Genomic DNA, 7,419 nt, shown 5'->3' on the forward strand with positions numbered 1-7,419 from the left:
CGCCATTTTCCCTCGAAAGTGACGTCATTGAGCGAACGGTGCACTGTAACACTGTGTGTGTGTGTGTGTATATATATATATGTATATATAACAATATATATGTATATAATATATATTATATATATTATGTATATTTATATATATAATATATATATATATTATATATATTATATATATAATATATATATTATATATATATAATATATATATATATTATATATATAATATATATATTATATATATATTATATATATTATATATATATTATATATATTATATATATATAATGTATATTTATATATATAATATATATTATATATATTATGTATATATATATTGTATATATATTATGTGTATATATATATATGTATATGCATGCATCGAATAGTTTATTTATTATTAGTATTCTACCGGTTACAGTGGGCTTGGGATGGACACAGCCTAAATACTTCTGCAAAAATACATTTATTTACCTCTCTTAACAAAACACACAACCAGAAACCGGGCACTACAGTCCTTCTTCGGTGTTTCATACATCTTTCTTCCCTTAATTTCATCCAACATGCCTATGCTATTCCTTCCCTTTTCTCGTTTGCCGTACGTTTTCCCCTCTTATTCATTTTTCAACATCCCACTGCCGATCCTATCGTGTGCTTGGAGAGGTGTAACCCTTCGCCTCCTTCCTCTGTAAGTCGTTTAGTTCCCTTAAGTGGTGCATGTTTCAGTAGTTATCATAATTTGTCGTTATTTATATGACAGGGTAAAACTTAAAAGCAAAAACTCTTTGCGGCTCAATAAGGAATTTTTTGAGACTTTATAAATTTACTTTTGAGTGATTGAGGAAGAAGATGTATTATTATAATTCGGTACAACTATGTTGTATCACTTTGAGGAAGAAATATCTATCAAAATCTCAAATCCATTCCCCTTAGTCACTCAATCCCAACGGAATGGCAATATAGTGTTCGTATATTTGCCATAGGCGAAGACTACGAAGGAAAAATTTTAATGCCAAAAAGAAACACTTGATTACACCTCAAATGATTGATTTGGAATCTCATTAATATTACCAAGAAGAAGGCGAAATAAAATATAAGAAGAAGGTGAAATAACGTTGTAGTTAATGGAATGGACGTCTTAATATTGATTCCGCGTGGTTTCAATCGTAAATGACAAACTTCGAAAAATGAATTCAGTAAGGCAGGGTTTGGCCCACTGTGCGACGGCCTTCGGATTTCATCCTAAAACGAGAGGGCGATCCACCTGTCGATTGCAATTGGCGTCTTTATGTTCCGAGCCCTAGTAGGTTCTGTGCATCAATAAAGCCGAATGCCTGTTGTCACACTGGGGAAACGGGGTCATTAAGAATGACCGGTGTCCCAAAAAAAAGCACGGCTGTGGTTATACTATTGATCACGGAGCGCAACTGGTTAAATTCAATAGCGGGATCAACCTCCCTATTTTTGCGTCGGGTATTTTAATTGGCCAATTAAGCAAAGAACCGGGAGAAGCAGTCCGCTATCTTTCCCTACGATTAGGGTGATTGAGGGATGATGGGTCGAAAAAGATTTAATGTCATTGAAACCCTGCTTTGAGGATTAATTCGAGGTGTGCCTATATGTTTCGTTCAAGTTGGATGATCATAGATACCGCTACGGCCAAGGCATCGATGCCACACTTGGTTCCCCTGTGTTTTTCACTTTTTTATAATTAAGTTGTTGAAATGAATGTATGTCGGATTTAGTTATTATATTATATATTATATTTAGTTATTTTTGTAACCAGGATATGAAATTTTAAGAATTTGTCTCGCGGCGATGTTTTTCCTGCACGTTGTGCTTCGGTCCATTACTTCAATATGTTTTTAATGCTAAACCTTAGTATAAGCGGTAGTTACATGCAGTTGGGTTGAAAAACTAAAATAAGGTGTCATATTATTTTCATTAATATCCCTCCAAAACGTTTATCATTCCGAAAAATTGAGTTTTCTCCTTTGATAGTTAGTCATGGGTATTATATTGAAACTTTGCAAGAGGACTTCGTTTTAAACGGAAAGAGTAACTAATTAAACTATTTTTTGCAACACATCTGTTTTTGAACCTAGTGTAAGTTTAATTATCTTTCGCCCAGTTCTGAAATTTCTCTAACGTGCCACCGGTCCAGAAATGGGTCGGCTTCTAACGAAACCTTGCCATTTGTTAAAAAGGTTTCACATATCTACAAGGACAGTGGTACCGTCCACTTCTTATTAATTTTACCTTGTATTTACGACGTTTTCGATTTTAAAAAAATGACTATAATTTTTTTGCGTTTTCGTTGTACCACTTAATCGATCTATTTAGCATCCACTTCATTAAGGGAGTTGGATCAAAGATTTCACGCCTATGCGCTTCTTATCCATAAATTCCCAATTGATTCATGACATTTATGTAATGGAGATGGCCAAAGAACTTCAGAATACCTTGCTTGCTGCGTAACCCAGGAAGAAGAGAGCAGAATGGTGCGTAAATAATAGAAAAATTAGCTTCAGTACTCACAGATATCAACCTAGATTTAGACCTAGGACCCGCTTGTCAGCAACTGAATACCTAACCAACTATACACCGCCTGAAAATTATATTGTAGTGATGACATGTGCTTCTATTGCTGACAAAACTGAGTAAAGGAAGGAGTATGACAGGCATCTGTATATCCATTCATGATATCCACCCAACTGGAAAAGGCATTGTTGGAGTAAGTTTAAAAATAGCTGGTCAGCTATTCATGAATACGGAGAAACTATTAACAACCTAAAGACGAAGCTGTATTTTCGAAGAGGAAAGAAAATATACCAAACAGAATTCCACGAATAAGGTTATCAAAAAATATGGCTTTAAGTTTAACGTCGGCAAAATCAAAATAATGCTTTGTTGAACGAGACGAGAAGATTATGTGAAGGATGTGTTTGGGAAACGAAAACAAGTGGAAGAATTTTTTCCTAGGAATCAAAATTAGCACTGATGGAAGAAAACCTAAAAACTTAGGGAGCAGAATAACCCAAACAAAGAAGGGACTCTTCTACAACCATATTTACAGATTTGGGGGGAAGTGAACTCTTCATAAAGCATGGAACATGCTTTCCTACGATGGTGAAGCGTCATTCTGAATGGTGAAAGAAAAAAGAATATAGGAAGCAAATATGATTTGGTCCCACGTAAAATGACGAATATTAAAAAATCTGCACAAAATCACTGGCGAAAGAGTTCTACATTGGGTAGATGAAGGAAGAAATCGAGTTAGAGGAAACGTCCTCATCGAATAAACTTGCTATCAAGTAATAAAGGGGATAAGGTCAGGTAAGCCAGTTTAGGGGTGGGAAAAGTATAGACATAGTGAACGGAATTGAGATAGAATGTATACGGGATTGAAGAACAGTTAAATGTAGTGTAGGGTGTCAGGTTGTGTCTGTTAGGCGAAACTAAGAATAGTACGAGTGTTCAGTCTGTGTCCATCCAAAACCTTTCTTAACGATAGACTACCATGTAATAATAATAAGGCATGGCTAATCTTGAAACTAACTGTCGAGTTCTGAAGTGTTGGTGGACCTAATTGTGAACTCACATCGTTTTGGAAAGAAGCATTGCACTCTGAATCCAAAATGTATCGCCCTAATCTAAGCGGACTGAATTCACTATGATACATGGTTAGTTCGTTGTGGAAACCGTAGACTGATTTAGTGAAGCGCTCGTTGATAGTGAACTTAAGGGTATTTAGTGTTTCAGTAAAGAATTAGAGACTAAGTATTGAAAACTGAAGTGGGGGAATCATCCCTTATTTGAACTATCTTATATTCATTAGTGTAATCAGAAGCAGGAGTAAAGGAAGTATCAAGTCCTTTGATATCTTGCTCAAATTTTAAAAACATTTTAATTGACCATTACCTTTAATATGTATCGCCTACTCCCACGTTATACATACCTCAGGAGGCGAATTCGTAAAAGATGCATAAGATTATTTCCCTCGCTTTGCTAAGTAGGTGGGTGTTTGTTTTCTTTAAATATTCCGAAGAAGGCTTTTTGGAACCCATTTAAGTCCCCCTTCCCGTCCTTATCCGAACCAAATTCCCCCTCCACCCTGTCATCTTGTTATGTCCCTTTCTTCCCATCGGTAGATAATTTCTAATTATCCATGGGTACCTTCTGCTCTCTCTTCGAAGCTCTTTCTCCATTCTCATTAAGTCTGCTATCTTCTCTCCCCCCTCGGTATTCGAAGAACTTCAATTTTTAATGGTTAGTTTTCAAATTGGAACTTGGAAATAAACTTAGGGAAGCACATACGATTACGATTCTTATGTTTGTTTTGTTACTACAGAAATTAACCGTAGTAGTCTCCATCATTGATTCTGTTATGGAGGTTGGGATCCCTTTTCAAAGTATACGTGTAAACTTTTCATGCCTGAAGTTTGGTTGGAGATAAAAGTGGCGAATGAGAAATTATGATCGATCAGCATCCCGGGAATGACACCACTTTAAGAACTCTGTTTAATAAGAATTCGCGAACGGTGGTGACATCATGTCAACACTGTTGGTAAGCCGCGCGTTACCTGTGCGCTCTTCATGGCAAGCAAACTTATCTTCCCTAAACGAAATTTTGTAAATATTTTTATTACTGCTATTCGGGAACGAAACGATAAGTAGCGAGTAAACCTACCATGATCTGTCTAATTTTTTACTTTTTCAAGCTAGATTATGTCGGCATCTTTCACCGTTTTAAAGGGATTGAGTCACACTAAAACGGAATCAGTTGGAACACCACTCATCGAGGCTATAATTCATACGTATGTGTGTATGAAAAGAGGAAATATCTCTGGTGTCAGAGAAACAGATCATAATCGAAGAGGAATGAAAAGGTTGCAGGGAGCGTATCCCCGAGTTAAATTTTGAACACGTGGAGTCGAGCTAGCGGGTGGGGGAAGATTATTCTCATCACAGGAATGCGCATGCATAGTGCATCCCGCACCCCCAAGGTTTCGCCCGTGGGTCCCTAAGAGGTGGGCAGAGTCTACCTTTCTGTTTCCCCGTCTTTCCCGCCTATCCTTCTCCCCCCCTCCTATCACTTAACTTCATCCCTTCTCTCCCCCACCCACACCTTTATCGCTCGATTTCCCATCACATCTCCTATCCTTCTCCCCATCACTGGCATCCCCCTCCTTCGCCGCGCAATTTCCGTTTCCTCTGCTGGAAAAGCCACTAAATATTAACGTCCCACCCCTCCGAATGTTTCCTCTCCCCCCTTACCCCCCTCTCTCCCACATTTTGCACATCCCTGTAATTCTTCCTTCAACTCGGCTCCCCCACTCGTCTTCTGGCCTCCCTGCTCCTTCAACGGCTGCGAGGGATATCACTCTCCCCTTAAAGACGATCGTGGTAATGAATTATTTACGCGTGCTTTCCGTTGTATGTACCGAGCGCACGCTAGGAGTTACACGTGGTGATGGTGTTCCTTTTTTAATACCCGCACCCCCCCCCCTTCCAGGTAACTTCCCTTGCTTCCACTGCCCCCCGAAATGACATCCCATGTTTCGCATTCCCTCGTTCTCCTACCCCCGTTATTTCTCTCTCCCCCCGCTTTGAATGTTTTAATCCGTGCAACATCTGATGTCCGCCCCCCTTTCTCTCCCTTCAATCCCTCGATTCCCCCTCATGCCTTCAGACCGCGATCATTCCCCCTTCTTTTGCCTCCCTAGTCCACTTTCTTCTCAAGTCGGAGGCATCGCATAAGGATTGGCCCGGTCCGAGCTAAACTTCCCGCTGGTGGGTTTTCCGAAAGGCCTCTCCGAAAAGCGAATGATGCGCTTTTCGGATGCGATGGATGGCCTACGGTATTGGCAGTGCTCTCGCTTCGGATTGGGTGGCGGTTCTTTTGTGGCGTGCGTTGAAGCAGTCGTTTCATGATTGAGAGGGCAGTTAACTTCTCGATCTTAGCAGTCGATCTAAGGCGAGCATCCCAAACCTGCCTTCGTCGTATTACCATAGCTCACTTGCCAATGTTTCGAATGCTCGATTCATGAATAAGTGAAAACATTATTGCAAAAGCCCATGGTTACCACCATCACTTTACAAGTTCAACCCAAGGGTATGTTCTATGCAGGGTGCTAGAAAATCTAGGGTAGTAAGTTAAGGGGTGGTACAATTTGCAATTATAAGCCCTTTTTCTCTCTTTGCGGTATGTCCAATCTCGTTGCTTACGGAGTTATTGCAAAGCAAAAATAGAATGAAAGCGTCTGTTGGTATCAAGGGAAATTCTTCATTTTTCCATAAATGTCCAGATTGTAAATTCACATTTTTATGCTCATTAAATAAATGTACATCTTCAAGAAGATGTCGCCTTTGATGAGTATGGAACAAATGATCGAAAGAGACCCGAAAACACTCGGGAATTCCTTCGAATAAGATTTATTTTTCCTTTATCTACTTTTTTTAAATTTCAGAGATAAGGAATTCAGCCCAAAATCCAGATGAGAATTCAGCCAAAATTGGTTAAAAATTGAAATTTCTTTTCATCACTGTCTAATTAGAGTAAGAAACGGCAATAAATGACGAGATGATAAGTTATGTGATGATGATGTGGATTATCACTCTATCCTCTTTGGCCTGATCACTGAATGAGTAACCTTTGTATATCATCACATTAAATTTTTTTTGGTACTAAAATACTGAAACTTTACATTTATTAGTTTATAAAATATTATATATATATTATACAACTTTTACTTAGTCAGAGTTCACGAGTCTTCGCCAAGTTGAGCCAGAGACCATTGAACTCCTCAGGCTGGTTCGGACTAGCACACACTGGAGGCAGTTTCCGAAGCTCATATTGGGCATTATTTATTGTTATTGGAAATTAATTAATGGTGAAAATTATACCGTAAGATATTGTTTTCGATGGAATTAGGCACCTTTTGTTTTACATTTTTTTATCGTGATTTGAATAAAAAATAGTACCCTTATCTTACTAATTATGTGATAAACAATATTGGAGACTCAGAGAATTTCAGGTTCATATCCATCAAAGGTTGACATGTTGGCAAACAACGATGCCACGACTACTGTGTCGATTTTCAACCAATCAGTGAATCCTCTTGACTATTTTTCTTAGATGCAATACAAAATGCGGTCTTATCTTCTTTAAGATGTACTTCTTGGGGTTTTTTTGCACAGGATTGGATTTAAATCCATAATCATGAAGTGAATATAGTCTCCATCCGTAAAATCCGATCGAGGGAGCCGTCAGCGGAAAAATACCTTAGTGTCCTAGGAAAAGCATAACAAATTCACGCATATATTTAAATCTCTGTAAGAAAATATATGTGTCGGCCGCGAATCGAACCCGGATCAACTGCTTGGAAGGCAACTATGCTAACCATTGCACCACCGACGC

General features: G+C 38.5%; 1 non-coding gene across 1 annotated transcript; it reads right to left on the minus strand.

The window, feature by feature from the left end:
• Positions 1-7,347: 7,347 nt before the first annotated feature.
• Positions 7,348-7,419, minus strand: TRNAG-UCC (transfer RNA glycine (anticodon UCC)). Its single transcript has one exon. It is a non-coding gene; the product is annotated as a tRNA-Gly (tRNA).

The sequence above is a fragment of the Hetaerina americana genome, unplaced genomic scaffold (assembly GCF_022747635.1).
Source record: "Hetaerina americana unplaced genomic scaffold, ioHetAmer1.1.p SCAF_15, whole genome shotgun sequence".
In the NCBI taxonomy this organism is placed as follows: domain Eukaryota; kingdom Metazoa; phylum Arthropoda; class Insecta; order Odonata; family Calopterygidae; genus Hetaerina; species Hetaerina americana.